The following is a 19919-nucleotide window of genomic DNA, read 5'->3' as shown; positions in this document are numbered from 1 at the left end:
GGCCCCCACCACTTAAGCACAACTCCGTCGAAGTCGAAAACTTAGGAGAGTCTTAATGGGTAACCAATGAAGCCATTAAAGCAAAAAAATCTTTTGTAGGAATTATTTCCGATTTAATCAATTTTTGTGTTTAATTCTACTGGCCTATTTGAAGAAAGTATAAAATAAATTACTTTCTTAATAATTCTACAAATACGTCTCAGTGGATGGAGCGTGAAGAATGTTGTCACTTTCAGACAATTTGGAATGAGTTGCTCAAATTGTAATTATTTTAGCGGGTTGAAATTTTTATTTGATTTAAATCGACATTGTCTTTCTTGGAAGATAATGAGTAGTTTCTTTTAGCTGTTCAATTATATTTAAACAGTTTCGATTGATTGGACACAGATAACTTGGAAATAATTCGTTGAGTTTCAAACAATGGTAGACTTAAGTGGAACTAATTTAAGGGTTAACAGAATTTGATCACTCTTTTTGTTACCGTGTCTAGGGAAATTCGGATTCAATGTCGTGGTAAACTAATCCTGCGTTTTCATGGTACAAATTAAAACTGACGCTGTTAGAATACTTCATCACGTTGCTTAGGGATTGTCGTGTGTCACATATGGTTTTTAATTTCCATCAATATTGCCCAATCATCTGCAAAAAGTTCATATGGTTTATAGATTTAAATTATAGCTTCTGCATGGTTTTAAGCGCTTACATCCTTCTTCATAAGCATTACATATTAATTGCCAATAAAATAATTATAAGACCTTAGTACATTTAATTACGTGATACTTCAGCTTCTGCCTCTTATCTTCAGAATCATTTTTATCACACCACCATATCTCGAAATAAAATTGTTTTTAATATGCAAAGCTAATTATAGATACCAATAAAATGAGAAAGCAGCGAAGAAATTTGTCCATTCATGAACATTTTGATTCGTATTAGCCGCGGATCAGGTTTAACCATAACTGGTTCTATCATTGGACGAAACCCACTTTTGAATGGGTTCTAATGTACAGTGCTGCGTATCGTAAGCACTACCCGAGTTGGTATGGGCGTTTGTAATGCTACGCCTTAGAATGCGCTTTTACACGTCATTATAGGTAGGGATGTTGTAAAATCAGAAGAAACTTGTTTGAATAATTGTTGTCCATTGTAAGGTAATGACGACAGTTAGCAATCGTCGTAACCTACCACAAAATGACAAATGGATTTAATTGAAGATGTGAAGTTCAAAATTGATCAAGGAAATCGTCATTAGCAGTCGACATTTGTTTGCAAGTATCTGTTATTAGCATGAGACCTATCTGAAATTGCATAGGTCGGTATTTTAGAGGCTTATAAACAAACTTTTTTCTGTCGGTACATGTATCGATTTTGTTTGAAATTGCATGGCTATTTAATGTCCATTTGACTAAAGCAACAATTCGCGTTAACAATTCTTCATAAGAATAATATCTTTGAAGGGCTCGGAGGGTCACTGCCATTAACTCGACCGCTGCAAGTAAAATGATTTTTGCATGCGTTTTCTGAGGAATATTCCTGGATTGAATGGTCCATTGTTTCTGAAAGCTAATAAGTAAACAACTTTAAGATGACCCGATTTGACAACGTGTTATTTTAGTAGAAGTTTAACTCCGTGAACGCTTCAAGTTGTTATTTATGAATACAAAGAGTAGATCCATAAGCATTGTTAAATTGAATTCCAGACGATCGTCTTTCGAGCAGACATCAGGACTAAATCTTTTTTTTTTTTTTTTATCCAAAACGAGGAAGCTCTTGGCCTGTATCTCACCTGATGGTAAGTGATGATCAGGCCGAAGGTGGAAGCGAGCTTCACCCGGAATCCTCAACCACGGAGGAACTGGCTATCTTACCTCTAACTGCCGGAACACAACAATGCTGTTAACATTGTTATTATGGCGACAGACTTAGGTAAGATGGTNTCTTTTTTTTTTTTTTTTTTCCAAAACGAGGAAGCTCTTGGCCTGTATCTCACCTGATGGTAAGTGATGATCAGGCCGAAGGTGGAAGCGAGCTTCCCCCGGAATCCTCAACCCCGGAGGAACTGGCTATCTTACCTCTAACTGCCGGAACACAACAATGCTGTTAACATTGTTATTATGGCGACAGACTTAGGTAAGATGGTGGTAGCTAGCCAGGCGGACTTAGAACAAGCCCTACCACCAACCAAACCGAACAGAAAAATCTGCCCCCACTGGGAATCGAACCCGAGACCTCTGCGTCTGAAGCAGGTGGTCTTACCACTAGACCACAGAGGCGGTTATAAAATCAACCGCCTCTGTGGTCTAGTGGTAAGACCACCTGCTTCAGACGCAGAGGTTATAAATCTACCACCTTTCGTGCATTGCTATTTGCTATGGTTCGTTCGTGAAAATTTGAAATAAAATTCCAGTGTAGAGCGTTTTTAAAAATAGGGATCTTCAAATGCCAGTTTTGTCGGCGTTTAAAGGTCGTAAATATATTTTTCCATCACATTTACCTATTTGTTAACAATAAAGGAAACACGTATAGTTTATTAATTTTACTAATCTAACCAATCGATCTGGCCATTTACTTATAATATAATAGCAAAGCAATGTAAACTAAATGATCGATTACTGGATAAAAGGGACAGAATCGTGAGGTTATTCGGATCAAGATTTACGAGATAATGAAAATATTTGGTAACAAATAACTGGCCGACATTTTGGGGTGTTGGGTGCTGCTTTTATCGATGACATCGTGACCAAAGATTTTTTTTCAGTCGACTGAGAAAGAGTTACGCCATTCATTATGTTTTTTGACGTTCGATTGTGGATATTAATCGTGCTGTTTGTAAATTGCTTGGTAGTTTTGTAAAGTATTATATAGTATAAATTGTTTGTAAAGTACTTGGTTGACCATGGTAATCAAAGTTTTCAATGTACCAATAAGATTTATTGAAAGTTTTTCTAATTGAATAACCGTTTAGTTGACATCTGCTAGCCATGTATTTCATATACACTCAAGAATAGGTTCAAATCTGTCATTGGTGCATTAAATATTAATTTGATTCAACCTGACTTCTATTTATCTCTCTGCTTGAGTTACAAGTTCATTTCAAAGTTGGAGCCACCAGCCTATGTTGGTAGAATTTCAATATTTAGATCAGAGACTAGAAGCTGTGTTGAGCTTAGACTGATACTAGCTTATAAGAACTTTTATTCACGCGTTTACGACTGCCACTTACGCCGGTTTACTTTGTTTCAGATATCCAATAACTAAAACTAGTGCAGTGAAAAGCATAACGACGTAAAGTGTATTATGTGCGGTGAGCGCGCGGCCGCCGCGGACCGAAGGTGACATTTGTGCCGTGACATACATGCGGGCGCGATGATCGTATGGCGCAAGAATACTAGCCGACGGAAACACGCCGCCTGGTAAGTGGGGTCCTCTTTTTCTTCTTCTTTTCGTGTCGACAAAAACCTACACAGAGTCAGCCCAAAACTCCACAAGAGTGGCGTTGTCAGTAGCACTCATCAAATCCTCCTGAGTGCAGTTGCTTGGGCACTCAGGGCATGACATCAGGTGCTTCATCGACTGGGAAACAAAACCGCACCTGCATTCCTGTTTAAGCCATCCAAGAATCCCCACCTGACCAGATTGTCCTTACTACGGCCTCGTGGGGTCCTGTGGTTACACTATTTAATGGTTAAGCTTGTCTCATTGATGATGGGCAAGCGAATGAGGCCCGGTTTCCATCAAAGCGGAAAGAAGATTCAGATTTGCTAAACGAAACTGAGTGGAGAGATGATGTGGAAATAACGAGATCTGATTGATTCATCAAACACGCTCTCCTCGCTGCTGTAGTGGAAGCTGGACCTAAATGTAGATATCTTGCTTCAGAAAGATCCCGGTGACGGTTTACACTGCCGGTGCAGTGATCTTTCTGGTTGGAGCTGGAAAACATTTGCTCTGACCAGCTACTCTCAAGTCTGCTACTATAGCTGCCCAAACAACAGGAGTATTTTACTCGTTAGATCAAGTTCTGTTTCTTTTGTTATTGCGAATGTCGATGAGCGTTGATGATCGTTTGCATTGAACTACATATAAACTCTACTTACTTGAAACAACGAAAAATGTGATTGCTGCAAGTGTGTGAAATCTCGCATTGACCCTGTATCGCGATGAGATAGAAGATAGTAACATGGATGAGAAGCATGTGAGCAAAATAGGACTATTATAATTGACGTAATAATATGAAGCTTTCTAGTAAAATAATGCAATGCATTACCGGGGCTTATCAATCAATTTCTGAACTAGCGTAGGCTGATGATAATAGTAAATTGCAAGTCATAAAGTAGCTGAAGCTTTTAAGTGTACTCTTATTCTTGCGAAGAGTTTATTCTAATATGCTGGCGACCATACACTTCCGAAATCATCTCTATTCCTGAGAAAAACCTGAATGAAGCTATTGTCCACGTCGATTTACAGTATACATTGATTCATGGTTTTACAATACAAATAATAACTGTTAATATTCTCACACTTGTCTGCATCTCGTTACCTTCGTTTTTAATTCATGCATAGTTGATGTCAGAAGTACATTAATTTTAATGAAAGTCGCCCGGGACGGCGCGTAGATATCATTTTCATTTGTAGGTTGATAGTTAATAATATAACTTAATTAAGGATATCGCCTACAGCAACGCGAGACATTTCTATCAACCGTATGATTGTAAAGCTAAAAACACATGAGAGGCAATAAAGTAATCTATTAAAAAGTTTTATTTTTAATTTACGATCTGAATAAATTGTCTGAATGTTCCTCAAACGAGTTTTAAATAAGTCATCGGTTTGATATAATTTAAATCTTTTACGTCCACAGGTAAACTATAATATTGATGCGTTCGATCGTATTTGGTATTCTTGTATGAAAGATGCCTTGATCCCATTTTGATTTATTTATTTTTGGCATGTATTTAAATGATCTTTTTAAATTAGCAAAAACGGCAAATAAAAAAATCTAAATGGTCATCTATTTTAATGATTGATCCTCTTTCTTTGAGACATAAAATAAATGAAATCGATCGATATTTAAACCTCTTTTGAACTACGCAAAAAAATTTTGAGATGTAAAAATTATATCTGATCGTTACTTGTTGGTCCTCAAAAATAAAAGAAATGAGCACCAAATATTCAATATTGTGATACTTTTTTAAATAATTCGATTTGTATAAATTATTTTTTGTCTATATCAAATAATCTTCAAAATAATTATGTTATGGTACTTATTTTTATTAATTTGTAGTCAAAGGATGGAAACTATTTAAAGGCACTTGATGTTCAAAGATTTATTTTTTATTAAAAAAGCACGTTCACACTGCGTTATCGGGTCGAATTGACCTTAGGTGCTGGATGCGTTGGTGCGGGTTGGATATATTCGGTCTTTTCAGTAGTACGAAAGATAAGACAGATGACTTTATTATGGTCACTGATCACGGTCGAGATCGGTATACCTACTAAGAGAAAATCAACCTTGCGATTTGAAAACAAAATAAAGAGGTAAAAATTATGATGTCGGGTTCAGGGATGTCAGAAGTAAAAAATTATTTTACATAGCGCCTCTAGTCCCAAACTAAGCAAAGCTAGTAATTTAAACAAACATGGCAATGTACCATTCTGCTTGCTTATTGGCCGCTAAGCCCTTGGCCAACTCAGTGACCAATGACGGAACAAATAATATTGTCCCTTTATTTTTTAACAAATCGGCAATTACCTGGATGCGGACAGCGCAGGACCAGTCGGTCTTTGTGGAAATCCTTGGGGGGGGGGGGGATGCTTTTGTCCCGCAATGGATCCATCCTTCCCATCCAAATAAACTAATTTTTAGCAAGTGAAGTTTTAGGAAAATATTTTGGCCACTTTCTTACTTCAGTCGAATAATATGTAACTAATTAGTCACTGAGTCTGACGGTTACTCCGCACCTTTTTTCACTCAAGAACCAAGCCCACTTTTATCATCAAATTACACGTTCCTCAAACCGTATTACAGTGTAGAGACGCAAAATATTATTTAATACAGTGTTCGGGTCTTGTTTATTAATAGAACATTTTTTACCGCACATTATGTTCTCGGCCTAACCGTGACGCCGCAGGGTGTCGTCATAGTTAGTACACGTTCCCAATGTATACAATTATATCTCGTACCCTACCCCGAGGAATATAAGTATAACATATTTCGTTGTCTCTAACTGATTTCTTAACGCGAATGTAATCCCTGCCCTGGGGATGGGATCTGCTAAGTTATTATTAAAGGGGAAATTGTATGATGGATCACGTTCATTTGAAGGCACTTTAGTATGGTTTGCTGGGTTAATCAATATCAATAGTTTGTTATAATAATCCTTGGCCTTTGGCCTAGGGCCCTAGGTCTTTGTCTAGCAGTGGACGACATTTGGCTGAAACTGAACGGAACCAACTTGCAAAAAGCATAAATAGTTATGATAACTACCTATAAAATCAAAATCAAAAAATCAAAAATCAAAAATATTTATTCAGTTTAGACCACAAGTGGCACTTATGAACGTCAATAGAAAATAATAAAAAAAAGAAAAGGTAGCCCTTATGGGGCATATTATGGATATATTATGGAGCACTAGTGTGGTGTAATTTACAAATCACACATAGGCAGGAGTTGAATATGAGTTTAGCATAGTTTACGCTTAATTTACTTTTATTATTGACATAGTACCTACATATTCAAACATTGACTTAGCTTTCTATTTCACTGAACAAACATAGATTTCTTGTGTAGTGTAAACAATCCTATAGCTGTTCAAACATGTTCTAATTACATAAGCTATTAAGACGACACTTAATCTAACTAATAAAAGAAAAAGAGGCACTCTCTTGGGAAAATATTGTTTTAACAATCGTGTGCAACAGATGCGAATGTTTTAACGACGAAGGCTGTAATTTAGGCTTAAAAGCATACAAAAGATCGTTACCAAGTGTTTCGCACGTATAAAACAAGCAATATTTCCAAAGCTACGGTGTTATTGTCAATTTCTTTAGACGGTTTAAAACAAAGCGGTAATACGGCATTGTATGTTTACTTTAACTAATTAAAGTTTTATAAGTCATTATAGTACAAAAGAACCATCTGGAATTGATTAAAAATAACGATAATATACGAGTACAATCCCTATGTTTATCTCTAAGTACATAACAGTTTTCTTGCAACATTTAGCGTTAGTTAAAACATTTAACTAGCCCGTTTGCAGCTACGTGTAACATATTTGTTTCTAATACGTTAACGAATAAGGTATTTACGACCTACGGTGAATGAAATATTCTATTATTTAAACTTCCGAATTCATTTCAACCATCATTAATATGATTTTCGCACGCATTGTTGCAATTGGATAGTGGACAAAGCGCTTTCATTGTTTATTTGATTAATGGACCCGACCTACATGGTTTCGTGAGTTAATAATGCAAGAGAGGGTTAAAAAAGGTGGCATTACTATACTACGAGATGACAATAAGTAGATTTTGTAATTTAATCCAACTCTCACGATTTTTAATTTGATTGGAGTTAGAAATGGTATATCGCTGACTGTATTCACCGTTGCATGATTGTTGTAATTGGTGAAAAAGGTTTTAATTAATTAAATAAAGTAAAAAAATGACGTTATTTTTTTGTTGTTTCCCAAGAATCAGTGTTATGTGAAAGTCTAGGAAAATTATAAATTCAAGTCTGGATAGGCATGCTAGTAACATTTAATTAATCACATCATGCTCGAAACGCCTGAGAAAACTTAAAACCTTTGTATCAAAATACCTACTGGCCTAGATGTAGAGCATCTTCCAAATTAATATTTCGTGATTTATTTCATTCGTAATTATTTCACGATTTTGTTCGCCTTTGATTTCCATGAGATTACTGCGCAACGAATTTAATCCACTTTTAATTAAACTTCCGAATGCATCCAGAAAATCTTGAATATTTTCGCACTTATTGTGTCTGGGTGGAGGCAGAGCCCTCGGCTATGTTGTTTTGATTGATGAAAACGACCCACATACCTCCGTGAGGTAATAATTCAAGAAAGGGTTAAAAATTACTCGTTACAGCCAAGAGGCGGGACCGTAAGGATTTAAGAGATTTTACTAATGATGGTACGTTTTTTTACACTGTGATTACTGATTACCCATTGGTGGAGATTTTATAGATCATGTTACATGTCGTCTGTTCTGGAATGCCTTAATTTGAATAGTATAATACCTATAATATCGTTATTACTTAGCTATTTGTTTCAATATTGCTCTATAGCTTTACGATTCATAAATTGAAATACACAAAATATATTTTATGCATGCCTTAGAGTTTAGAGTGAACACCTCTAAAATGTAAAAAAAGTATTAACCCGCTTTTATATCCAGAACTGTTATATTCTGTAAGATTGAACGAAATGCATAAAATGCATGAATATGAGAAAAAAAAAATTCTTGAGGTTTTCACTCTAAGGCGATGTAATGTAAAAGTTAGGGTCGTATTCAGAAAGTAATGAAATAATATGTCCCAAATTCTTTGATGTCATGTGTGAACAGTGTCATACGTGGTATTTAACCTATATTATCTTATCTTCTTAAGGCTGAATTTTAAGTTCTGAAACTGTCACAAGCAGTTAGGTTCATTGGCATTTTAATCGCGAATTCCACTTGTTCTAATTAATGTTGAAAATAACTACACCTTGTACTGTTAAGTAACTTTCACGTAACAGAATCTGTGTATTTCCCAACATTCCCAAAATGTCATAATCCCAAATTAAACAAACTAACAAATTGATTTACGACTAGTATTCATTCTAAAGAGTGCATTACGATATTAATCTCTGAAGACTATTAATAAACACTGTCTTCTTGATATATGTGGTGTTAATGATAAAAATCTTGATATTCAAAGCGATTTCTCATACCCAATGTGAATTTATTAACTTACACAGTGCACATTACTTACCGATGAGAGATCAGATAAGGACGAAAAAAGTTACTTTTGAAAGCTAAATGAAGATACAAGATGTCTGTGTTATATAAATCTGTTCTCCAAAAGACGGAGATGATAAAAAATACTTTATGAAAGGACACCTGCGACCACCTAGAGTCCTAGAGTTATGATATTGTGCTTCTTGAATGTTATCAGACTAACAATCGCCTCCATTGGTAGGATTCGAGTCCGCAAAGCTAGTCTGGTAACCGAACCATAAGCTTATGCTACTACTATCAAAGCGATACCAATACCAAAAGAACCAAAGAGATTGGTCGGTTGCAACAAAGTCTATAACATGACCTGAAATAATGCTGGTCCTCTGCACTTGTGATGTGACCCTGTTAATTGACGGTTGGCTTTCTGGGAACGGGGTTATAATACAACCGCTATAACGCTATATCTATCGGTCAATATGGAAATCATTGGGGGAGGTTCAGCAGTGCACGTCATGTGGCTGAAATGATGATGATGAATATGGTCTCGAATAATTTCTTTGAGATAATTAAATTTGGGATAATTAACTGGCGCTTTACATCTGGATTTCTTTGTCCTGATTCTTGCATTATCCCAGAATGCAAAATGTCACCATAAACCCGCATGGGTTTTGGTATAAGATAATAGACAAATATTATGGCAATTAGCTGTTAATTTTAAAATGTTGCAGATAATGGATTCATATCCATAATGCTGAATATTGTTCACGCTGTTGCCATCTTTATGAAAAAACCTTAATGAATTACTACAGACACAATCATGTAAATCACTGAGTACTATTCAGATTGGAATTATCATTTTAATTAAAACATTAGAATTTGTAATGCTAATCACACGAGATGTGAAACGTTGTTATATTTCTTTCTTAATAGCGATATCGTATTAGGCGAAATCGGCAATATCGTCGTGTTGCTGACTAATCGAGCGCTGCGTGTTTTCAGCGATGCGCTTGCGTGCGCGCGTAATCATGCACTTTCCTTTCAAGTGCATGTTCATCTGTGGATGTTAGTTCCGTACATTATATCTGTAATATTTACTTGAAAACCGCCTAAACTTATACCCCCTTATTGATATAAAGTTACACCTAGGCTGAACTCTGGATTAAAATGACATTTCCAAACTAAATGACAACTTAAGCCAGAGTTCAACTAGGGTGTAACTTTTATAAATAAGGCCCATAGTCTTCAAGTAGTTCACCATTGCAGTTTAAAAACCTTAACCAAAAATAATGCTTTTTGTTTACACCCAGAAAATATTTACTTAAGGTTATAGACAAACCAAGTAGGGACAGGCCTTATAACCAATTTCAGTTTAGTATCATTTCTTTGAAGTCAAAGACAGATGGACGTAAGTATTTACTGAAACCATACTGGTGCCCTACGGAATCCTAAAAATTTGTAACTCTCTTCGTATTCAGAGTCTGCCTTATTCCACTGCTAGTCTAACCGCTACCAATCATATTCACTCTGTTAGATCGTCGACTTTATCAACTAACTGTTCAGCCATTTTGTCTTCGTTGTCTCTACATCGTGCTGGAAAAGTTTGTGCTTGAATTGTGCTTTAGTCTCTCTAGAACTCGAAAATGGGTAGAACGATTTGACTTATTTTGGTTTTGAAATGAGTGCCATAGTCCAGGGTAGATTTAAACGGTAAGAAAACATACGAAAATTACGATTTCTACCCGTAAATGGTCGCGGGCACAGCTTTTTAAGACAGTATCCTTTTGGCGCCATTAAAACGAAACGCTTTATTTACTCCATGGTATTTTGCCATCACATGTCACACTGGAAACCGGTAAAACCTTGCGTGCAAACGCAATGCTACCGTATGTTTGCGAAAGCCATGAATGACAAGAACCAATGGTTACCTGGGTACAGTCAGGTACTGAATGACACACTGATGTCATATACTTTATGTGAAGCCAATAAGGTTGAGTATTCAATAATAATGTGTATCTACTGTCCAGTGGACTGTACTCTCATTATGCTCTCAAGGATGCTCTGATTCTAAGAGGCAGGCATGAAGCCTATATTATTACTACGGATATCAGTCAACTAAGTAATCTAGAGAAATTATATTGACGGATGTACGTAAACCATCTGATTCAGCCGGCTGAAGAGCGTAACGAATAGGTTGGTAATATTAACACGCCGACTTTATGTCTTATAACGATATGTTTATGTTTTTTCTTTTTATGTGTTTCAATTTACTAATATGCCTATAAAATACAGTTATAACATACGTAAAAAAAAGAAGTGGTTATCAATTCCTAGGAGGTAATAAAAATGCCTACCACCTAAAAATTTGACACAGGATTTTGATTATAGACTTGGACAAAAGCAGTAAAGTTGCGAGGTTTAACGTGACTTGATGCTCAATGATTTTTCTAGTGGGAATGTTTGAAAAGGAAAATCTTTTAACCAACTTTAAAATATCATAGCATCTTTCAACTGGTAACTTAAATTTAACGTTTTGTACTTAATGACATTCATAAACGACTTTCATAAATACGGGACTATTCCTACCTCTCGTTCCCACCGCTGCAACTCCTGTGTAGCCAGGATCTACAGCTTGACCGCCAATAAGAACCCAACCAGTGATGGTCAAGTTTGTCCCTATCTATCTATTATAAATGCTACGCACTTTTATATGCTGTATTGCTGTATGCCCTAAGTTCCATTATTGATAGCTATTATGTAATTTATATGGACGCCCCCGTACCAAGTGCTGACAGCGATTCGGTGAAACAATGGTCGTGGCCTGACAGACGACAAGCTTTGAGTGATGGAGGTTGCTGGTTAACACGAAAGAGGCAATTAGATGTGTAGGTCAGGTTTCTTGGTATAGGGTCAGCACCATTTTGAACGGGGTACCTACCAAGAATTGTCCAAAACGAAATTTAAATAAAAAAATGAGGATTATTATAATATGATTTCTTTTTCGCATTTGTACCTAATTGACATTTTCTTCTTTAACAAAGCTCTAATTAATGATCTACAAAATGTACTACATACTTCTCTCGATCGTTGTTTATTTCATTAAATTGAGAATTTAAAAAATAAATACGTAATATTCATGTGTATGGCTTGGTACTTTAGATATGAATGCATAATATGATAAAATGATTCCTAAAAGGAGACCACACAAGTCGTTTCTATAAAATTCCCATCAAGAAATAACTACGGCAATAAAATTGTTATGTTAGAATCAGGATATTGAAATGTGTATTGAATATACTTAATCTGATCATCCATGATTCAACTTGTTTGTGTGTAATTTTACCCCTGAGTGAGTTTCTTTGAATAACATAATCACAAATTGATATAATACCCGTGAACATAATATATTATAGTTTAATTTAAATGTTTAAGACCTATTATCATACTTGATAAGTTCTGGTGTAGATAAAACATTACATACAATCATGGGAATAATATAAGTTGGCTTCGAGCTTCATGCTTTCTTGAGAAGATTCGATAGTTAATTATTCCTATAAGAATTGTTTTTGTAGACGAGCAGGCAAATATTTTGATTGGTAGCCTGATATTTCAACCCGTGTACTTTTAAATGATTTGATGAAATATGAATAATTTAAAGAAGTCCTGTTTTTCTCAGCCCTACTCGTTACAAAGTGTAGGAGACGTAATTTATTGTTGGGCCCAACATGGTCCACGTCCCACGTCTAAAGGCGTTGGGCCAACGTTTGGAGGATGAATGGCAAACCTATTATTTATCGACGCACATTAATTGTGATGTCCAATTACTAATATACAGATCGTAAATCGTCGAATTGACTTACCACAATGCATATGATTTATAGTTATAATTACTTTTCCTACTTGATATTAATTGCCATTTAAATGCATAATTACCGAGCACGATAGTAATTATGAGTAATTATTGCAGACTGTACCCGTTAGGTTGGACACATTTGTTGGTATTACTTAGGGAAACAGACGACCAATGAGCATTGAGCAAGTATTAATTTTATCTAATGATACGACTAATAGGTTTAATTAAAGAGGTGCTTCGCAGTTTCTTTGGTACTATCTCTAGATAAATTGTGAAAATCTTATTACCGCGTCCGTTCGGGCTGCAAGGAAACATTTAAAGATGTAACAGCTATTTTCCGTTTATTAGCAAATGCTAAGGAGAGCTTTATGTTATATTTTATGGAGGAAATATGAAAGGAAATGCCTTTTCTGTGAATCTTAGTAAAATTAACAATATACGAGTACATAAAGGTCATTTGAGTAAAATTTCCGGCATTTAAGTAGTCTAGTTTCCTTCTATTTTCTAATCTATTTATTAAGTAGAGATTGTTATCGTTATAATATTGCAAACTGTTGATAATAAGGGGGCAGACGTACTTGTTGATGGCGTAGGTTTACAATGGTAAGAGACTACCATCCATTGACTGAAAGAATTGCGATGCGTTACCTAGCTTTTTGAAGATATATAATTCAGTTGGAAGTTTTTACTTAATGAAGCAGGTTATGTAAACTGTTTACCATTTTCTGCTGGAAATAAAATCTTCTAAAAACGAATATTTATAAACATGGCTGCAATGTCAATGACATCCAACAAACTTGGCAGTGACATTGGCCGTTCATTTTCGCTTGTGAAAGCAAATTGCTGCGTAAGCGCACAAACTAGTTTAGTTATTTATTCACATATTTTCACTTATGTAAATGCCGCACGCTCCTCAGCCCCCGTGAACTATGTATTTCCGTTTGTAAATTGCGAATTATGTACTTGGAAAAGTCTTAGGGGAGAGTTCGGTATATTGTACCGCCGGGTAAATTGTACCACCCTCATATTTCGTAAAGTATTTATTGAATGTCTGTAATTGCAACACTCAGCGATACACAACTAAAATCAATTAATATCGGCCATGTGGTTTTTGCCGTGACAACAAACACGTGTGTTTTATTTTGAAAAGTATTTTTTCATTGTTTTCAAGTAACTTTTGACAATACATGTTCAGATTGTAATTTTGTTAAATTTAATCACAGGGTGTTTCTAATATATTATTTAGAAGCGTAAATTAGTGTGGATTACAATTATTTGAAACATTTTTCGGTATTTATAAGCTATATTTTTTACCGATTTTTTAAAAGCACTATCACCTAGTCGGCTAAATTGTACCACATCAAATTGTATGGAACTTTACCAAAGGATTTTGAATTTTTTTTTAGTAAATCATATTTTGAAGTTATAATAGCGTAGTTATGTTTGACTAACAATAAATGAAAGCAGAAGACTGGCAAAGTAGATTAGGTACAAGTGTGCGTTACGATAATTGGAATTACAAAACTTGTACTCAAAATCGTGATAACGTGTAAAACAATATCGATTGTCTATGTTATTAACTACTGTTTCTCTTCGTTTCCTAATTTGTTAAGAATGTATCGTATAATATTTTGCCATAGTTTTTTTAAAGGCTTGAAATTTATTGAAATCCAATTTAGTAACCCTGTGGTACAAATTATCGAACCGGTTGGCCAAATTGGACCGAAGCTCTGATTTCGTACTTTGTTGATTTCTGCTAAATATACAACAATCATGTTAATTAATACTTATGAAATAGTAAGTTGAATAATGTATCTTTTATTATATACCATGGACATTAGCAAAAACAAAAGAAAACTATGGGTAAAATGGGATTGAAAAAAACTGGTCAAAATTAGCGGACTCTCCCTTATGAACTTTTGTGTAAGCTTTTTATGTAAGAAAGGAATGAAGATATTTTTTTAATGGGTCTATTGTGTTTTTTAATTAGTTTTGATACTCTAATGATATTGATGACTTACTATTCAGACTGCATAATTGTTATTTTTTGTTCTTGTCAGAAATTTTAATGTTTTTCCCCCTTTTTTCAGGTCAAACATGGCATCAGACATCGCATCACATATACCAAGGACGACGTTCGTATGGATAATCTTAGCAATAGCAAATGTAAGTTTATTGGTAGTAGTTTATTCATACTATCAACTTTATCTTACTTATTTAGAAATGATTTTTCAATCGCTGGATAACTTTTAACTGAAGATTAAGTTTGGTACATTGCCAGTTTCAGGATGGAAAATAAGTCAAAATGACAATTTTATGCTTCAGTTAAAAGATAGCCGACGATTAAGAAATCAGCCCTAGCCAAAAATGCGAAGTATCTCGTACATTGCCCAAAACTAGTGCCCAGATGCATGATTGAGCCATCAATCAGATATTAAATTGACTGTGAGCCATTGCCATAATAAAGAAAATATACTTGTAGGTATGAATTCCAAATTTGAATTCTAAAAACGAACGCAACCAAGCTCCGTCTGCAACAAAAAGCCGACCTAGAACAGCGTTGAGTAAGCAGAATCGAAACGCCGTCCTTGGCGAGGTCGGCATTCGAACCCGGCGAGATGGCGTTGTCACCTGTCGTTTGCTGCCATCGCTGATAGGGTTGCTCGATGATCGACAGTCTGACGATAATCGATATAATCATTTTGTGGCACCGAAAACTGAAATGTTTTCTCAGTTTGGACGGTTAGAACATGTAACATGAACATTTTTAGCTTACGTGATGACTTTTTTGCCGTAAGTGCCAAACTTTGGTCATATTTAATGAGGTTACCTTATTAATTTAATTTCAACATAGCTTATTAATTGCCCATTCTACGATATAAGTTCTTATCTTGCAATCATCAATAAAAAAAAACATTTTTAATTTTAGTTTTATCAATCAATGAAAATCATCAACATCTATAATTTATATTAATCCAATTAATTTCGTACAATATTTCACTGATCGATCGCAATCTTGATGGATGGCGAATAAAAATACTATTCTCGACTAATCCGCTTGTCTAATAACAATTCGTATTTTAATTCTAACTGATCCGCGATAAAGATCGGCTAATCCGTTGATCGATACGAAATCGGCATCCCTAACTCGATGCTTTCTTGTTTAGCGCGGTATCCGCTCCATTTGAGTGCGCACACGCGTCCGGTGGCACACATAGCGAACATATCGCACGCCCGCAACTGGACCGCGCGTATAAAAACAGACGGATAGGCAACGGTTTGACTTTGCAGAATACGACCATCTGGATTCTGGATGATTGCGATCGTGTTTTGTGACATTTAGCAATCGATCGTCATTTTTCGCGCTGCCGTGTTTGGATGGCGACTGAGAGCTTTTTTGTCGAGTTGCATAGATGACAGGGCAATCTACAAGCTTCCGTGCGTCTTTTTTTTCTAGCGTTTGCTTTCGTTTATTTTAACATACTATAATATACATTTATTTTTATCTACGAATCCAATCCAAAGTTACTTAAACCACCAACTGATTTTAATTGTAATTTGGAGCCTTTTCGTATGTAACTTATACCTAGTATAAGCCACTATTTTCATAATCATATCTTTGAGTGCAAAATTATAATCTTAATAATAATAACACCTGGAAGTCTAATTCCTGCTCTGCGATGGTTTATTTTATTTATAACTATAGTTTTGCTTCTTTGCTGCCTTTTAACCACTAATAAGCAGCTTTTTTCGAGCTTTAAGTTGTTTATGTGACGCTGATTTAGTAGAAACGTGGTCTTTTACTGGCATTTGATGTAGCACCTCTTCACGTCAGATTTACAGGGATACAACTACACGACAATATAGTTTTAAGCGTCGTAAAACATAAATCCTATCGTAACTCCTTGGCTAATAATAAATCATGCAACTGCATATACTAATAACTTGCTAGTGAGCCCAAGAGCTGTTAAATTTATAACGTGTCGGAAAATCATTAATCATTGTAGAATTTAGCTCCACAGTCGTCGACGGTTGTGTTAACAGTAATAAACTTTCTCTGATATACTCCTGAGCTTTAGCTCTTGCTTCATGATTCATGGTGATACCAATTTGAAGGTACAAAAGTGAAATCAAATAGCTTGTTTTGATACTTTTGTATCATAGGTAGAGTCGGTTTTCCTCATCGCTTTTGAATTATGTTCTCATTTTGACTCATAAGTTCATAGATTCAAAAGTAATGCCTATTGAGTAATCTTATCTGTTTAAATTTTTTGTAAATAATATTTTTTGTGTATAAGAAAATATCTGAAAGAAAATGAGGCAGCTTTTAATCGTCTTCCCTACAGTATACAAAACAATGTAAAATGTTGGCGAATATGCTAAAAGCTTACATGAAGTAAAACAAACTAGGCACTCACCTTTGCAAAAAAAATAAGTTTAAATGACTAAATTCAAATGTGCTTCATGCCCTCAGTGATAGTGCATTCAGATAACACAATAATCTTGAATAATACAACACCGGTCACGGAATACAGCGTTTGTACCGCTTCTAATTAACCCCAAAGGTCGCTGATAAAACAATCCTCCAGTATGGTATCAATTTGAGGGATTGGGGTCAGATTACACGACCCCTATTCACCCTTGACTCCTTAACAATGCTCTATAACAGTCTTTGGATATACCAATTTGTGATGCAGTGAAATTAGCTGGAAAATTACTTTTGTTACTGCGTTGGTTGGTTATTATTCATATTCTTAGGGCTTGGTACTATGGTAAAAGCATATTCAGTTTCTGCAAGTATTTAAAAGGTTAAATAAAAGTTCACATAAATACAGAATTAAGAGTCTAAACAAGCGACTTATTTTAACTTTATCAAAAGTTAAATCTCATCTTAAAGACTCATCATCATCATCATTTCAGCCATAGGACGTCCACTTCTGAACATAGGCCTCCCCCAATGATTTCCACAATGGTCCGGTTGGTGACGATGGTGGTCGTAAAGACTAATTCTTCTAAACACTATAGCCAAAACACTTACTCATGCGCATTGAAGGAAAACCACAATTCATGTAGAGACGATGGCACCTCAAGCATTACACTTTAGTCATAAGCTTTTGTAATAAAAGTGATTTTCCAACAACAAAGTACATCTTACATCGTACCATCGACTCAATTATCTCTGGCTAATTACAGCGGAGGAGTTTGGAATTCCAGAGGCTTCCGACTAATCGGCAGCGACGTGACTTCCTAGCCGGATTGCAAGATTTGTACAGTGACAGTCTAAAGGATTGTTAGATTTGTCGGTCTAGTCAGTTAGTCCGGGCTGCGTGGATTGATGGATGGTGCAGTTATCTCAAAAAGGCTACCTAAATCTTTTTGCTACAGCTATTTTTTTTTATGCATAACAAGGCAGGTATTTGACCACAATCGCACCTGATGTTAAGTGGTTATAGATTTTAAGAGCTACGTTGAAGGTTTGTCTCCGCTTTTTGAGCTGATGAGATTTTACTGAATTTTTGAACGAGATTTCTCAATATAAGCCCATAAATTAGATAATCGTGAATAGCAATGCATGTCTTCAGTTGTGTTATGACCTAAAGAAATGGGTTACTCGTATTTGTTCGCAAAGTGAAATGATGTGAAGATAATTAATTATTCGTAGTTTTATCACAATGTATTGTTGTAATAGAATTTCATCATAACCACTTTTTGATTGAAGATATTACACGATTATCTTTGTTTGTCTAACGTACTACAAAGATTTTTAGTAGTACCTATTGAATGCTGTATAAGTCATTTAGAATTCGCAGCACATACCTGTAGCTGCTCCACTGAAAACTGTATCAAGTAAGCTATAAGACAGCGCTACTTTGGTCGGCTCATCGGAATTCAGAATGCGTACACTAGCGCTTATTCCGCAGATAAAACACAGATGATATCAACCGAGACTGCATAATGCAGAGAGAAGCTGGCATTACCATATATCTATTCCAATTTGTGGCACGGAGTGACGTTAACAATACTACGAATTTATATCCAACAATTTACTCCCTGAATCAATACGGTACTGAATGTGTAAACGTACTTAGAAACTCACTTTGCATCAGGCTCTCAGCCTTTTGAACTTTCCATCACCGTATATCTTCAGAATCACCGGTTGTTAGCACATTTCGCTTCAAGGTCACTAGTTTGTAGTTTTCGAATGCAGCAGGACTGCAATTTGCTGTGCATTCCGCATGAATAATGCAGCAGGATTTGTTCTAGCCGACAATAAGATACGTCGCGTGTTTACGTGATACGAATGTTGGATTCGTAACGGTCTCAAATTTGCCCATCGACGGATTCTGATGAATATTCCGATATCATCGTGACGCCTTGTCGTGGAATGCTAACGGTCGGAACACTTCGACAATGCATCGACGCATCGGTTCGGTTTCAGCCATCGAAAGTAATATCAATCCGGTTTGCGAAGATCTGATTTGCATCGGGGCGGCTTACGCGGTTTAATTACTGGTAAACACAAACACACGATGCGCGGGCGCGGTCTTGATGACTTGTGGTCATGGCTGCGACGTACGTCCATCAATAATACATGACTTAATCATCTTTCATACGTTTCAAAATTGACGAAGTCATTTCAATTGTTGGATTTTTCATTTATAATTAATTATTAATTCAATGCTGGGTTGCTGCACCGCACTGCACAATATCTTTAATGTATTTATTTGTTTTTATCTCTACTCTGTTTCTTAAATAATACTTAATTTTACTTTGACCATGATTATGGAAACTCATTTATCAATACTGTGTGCCTACCATGAGTTTACGTTAGGTGCGCTCGCTAGCGACTGCGTAAAAAAATGACATTTAAATGTATGACATATTGTGCAGCGCCCCTAGTGGCTACTTTCAAGAAATAAAATCTTCATAGAATTTCTTGACGTATTCGCTAGCGAGCTCACCTAACGTAAACTCATGGTAGGCACACTGATCTGTTGGCGAATGTTTTTTGAAGTTACAGGTAGGTGACATATCTATCTCAACACATGAGCCAAATTTGAAGTGTTAATGCACAGTACTTTTCAACCGACTTCAAAAAAAAGGAGGA

General features: G+C 35.7%; 1 long non-coding RNA gene across 1 annotated transcript in view; it reads left to right on the top strand.

Moving 5' to 3' along the window:
* The window catches only part of LOC114353055 (uncharacterized), a 39962-nt gene extending 24980 nt beyond the window's left edge, over positions 1-14982 (top strand). Inside the window, exons 2-3 of the long non-coding RNA XR_003655913.1 lie at positions 3244-3413; positions 14902-14982. This is a non-coding gene — a long non-coding RNA (uncharacterized LOC114353055). The remainder of the gene's footprint in view (positions 1-3243; positions 3414-14901) is intronic.
* The last annotated feature ends 4937 nt before the right edge of the window (positions 14983-19919 follow it).

This window comes from Ostrinia furnacalis, unplaced genomic scaffold, assembly GCF_004193835.3.
Source record: "Ostrinia furnacalis isolate ACB-3 unplaced genomic scaffold, ASM419383v2 OfSCF1552, whole genome shotgun sequence".
Lineage (NCBI taxonomy): Eukaryota > Metazoa > Arthropoda > Insecta > Lepidoptera > Crambidae > Ostrinia > Ostrinia furnacalis.
This window is presented reverse-complemented; position numbering and strand designations above follow the sequence as displayed.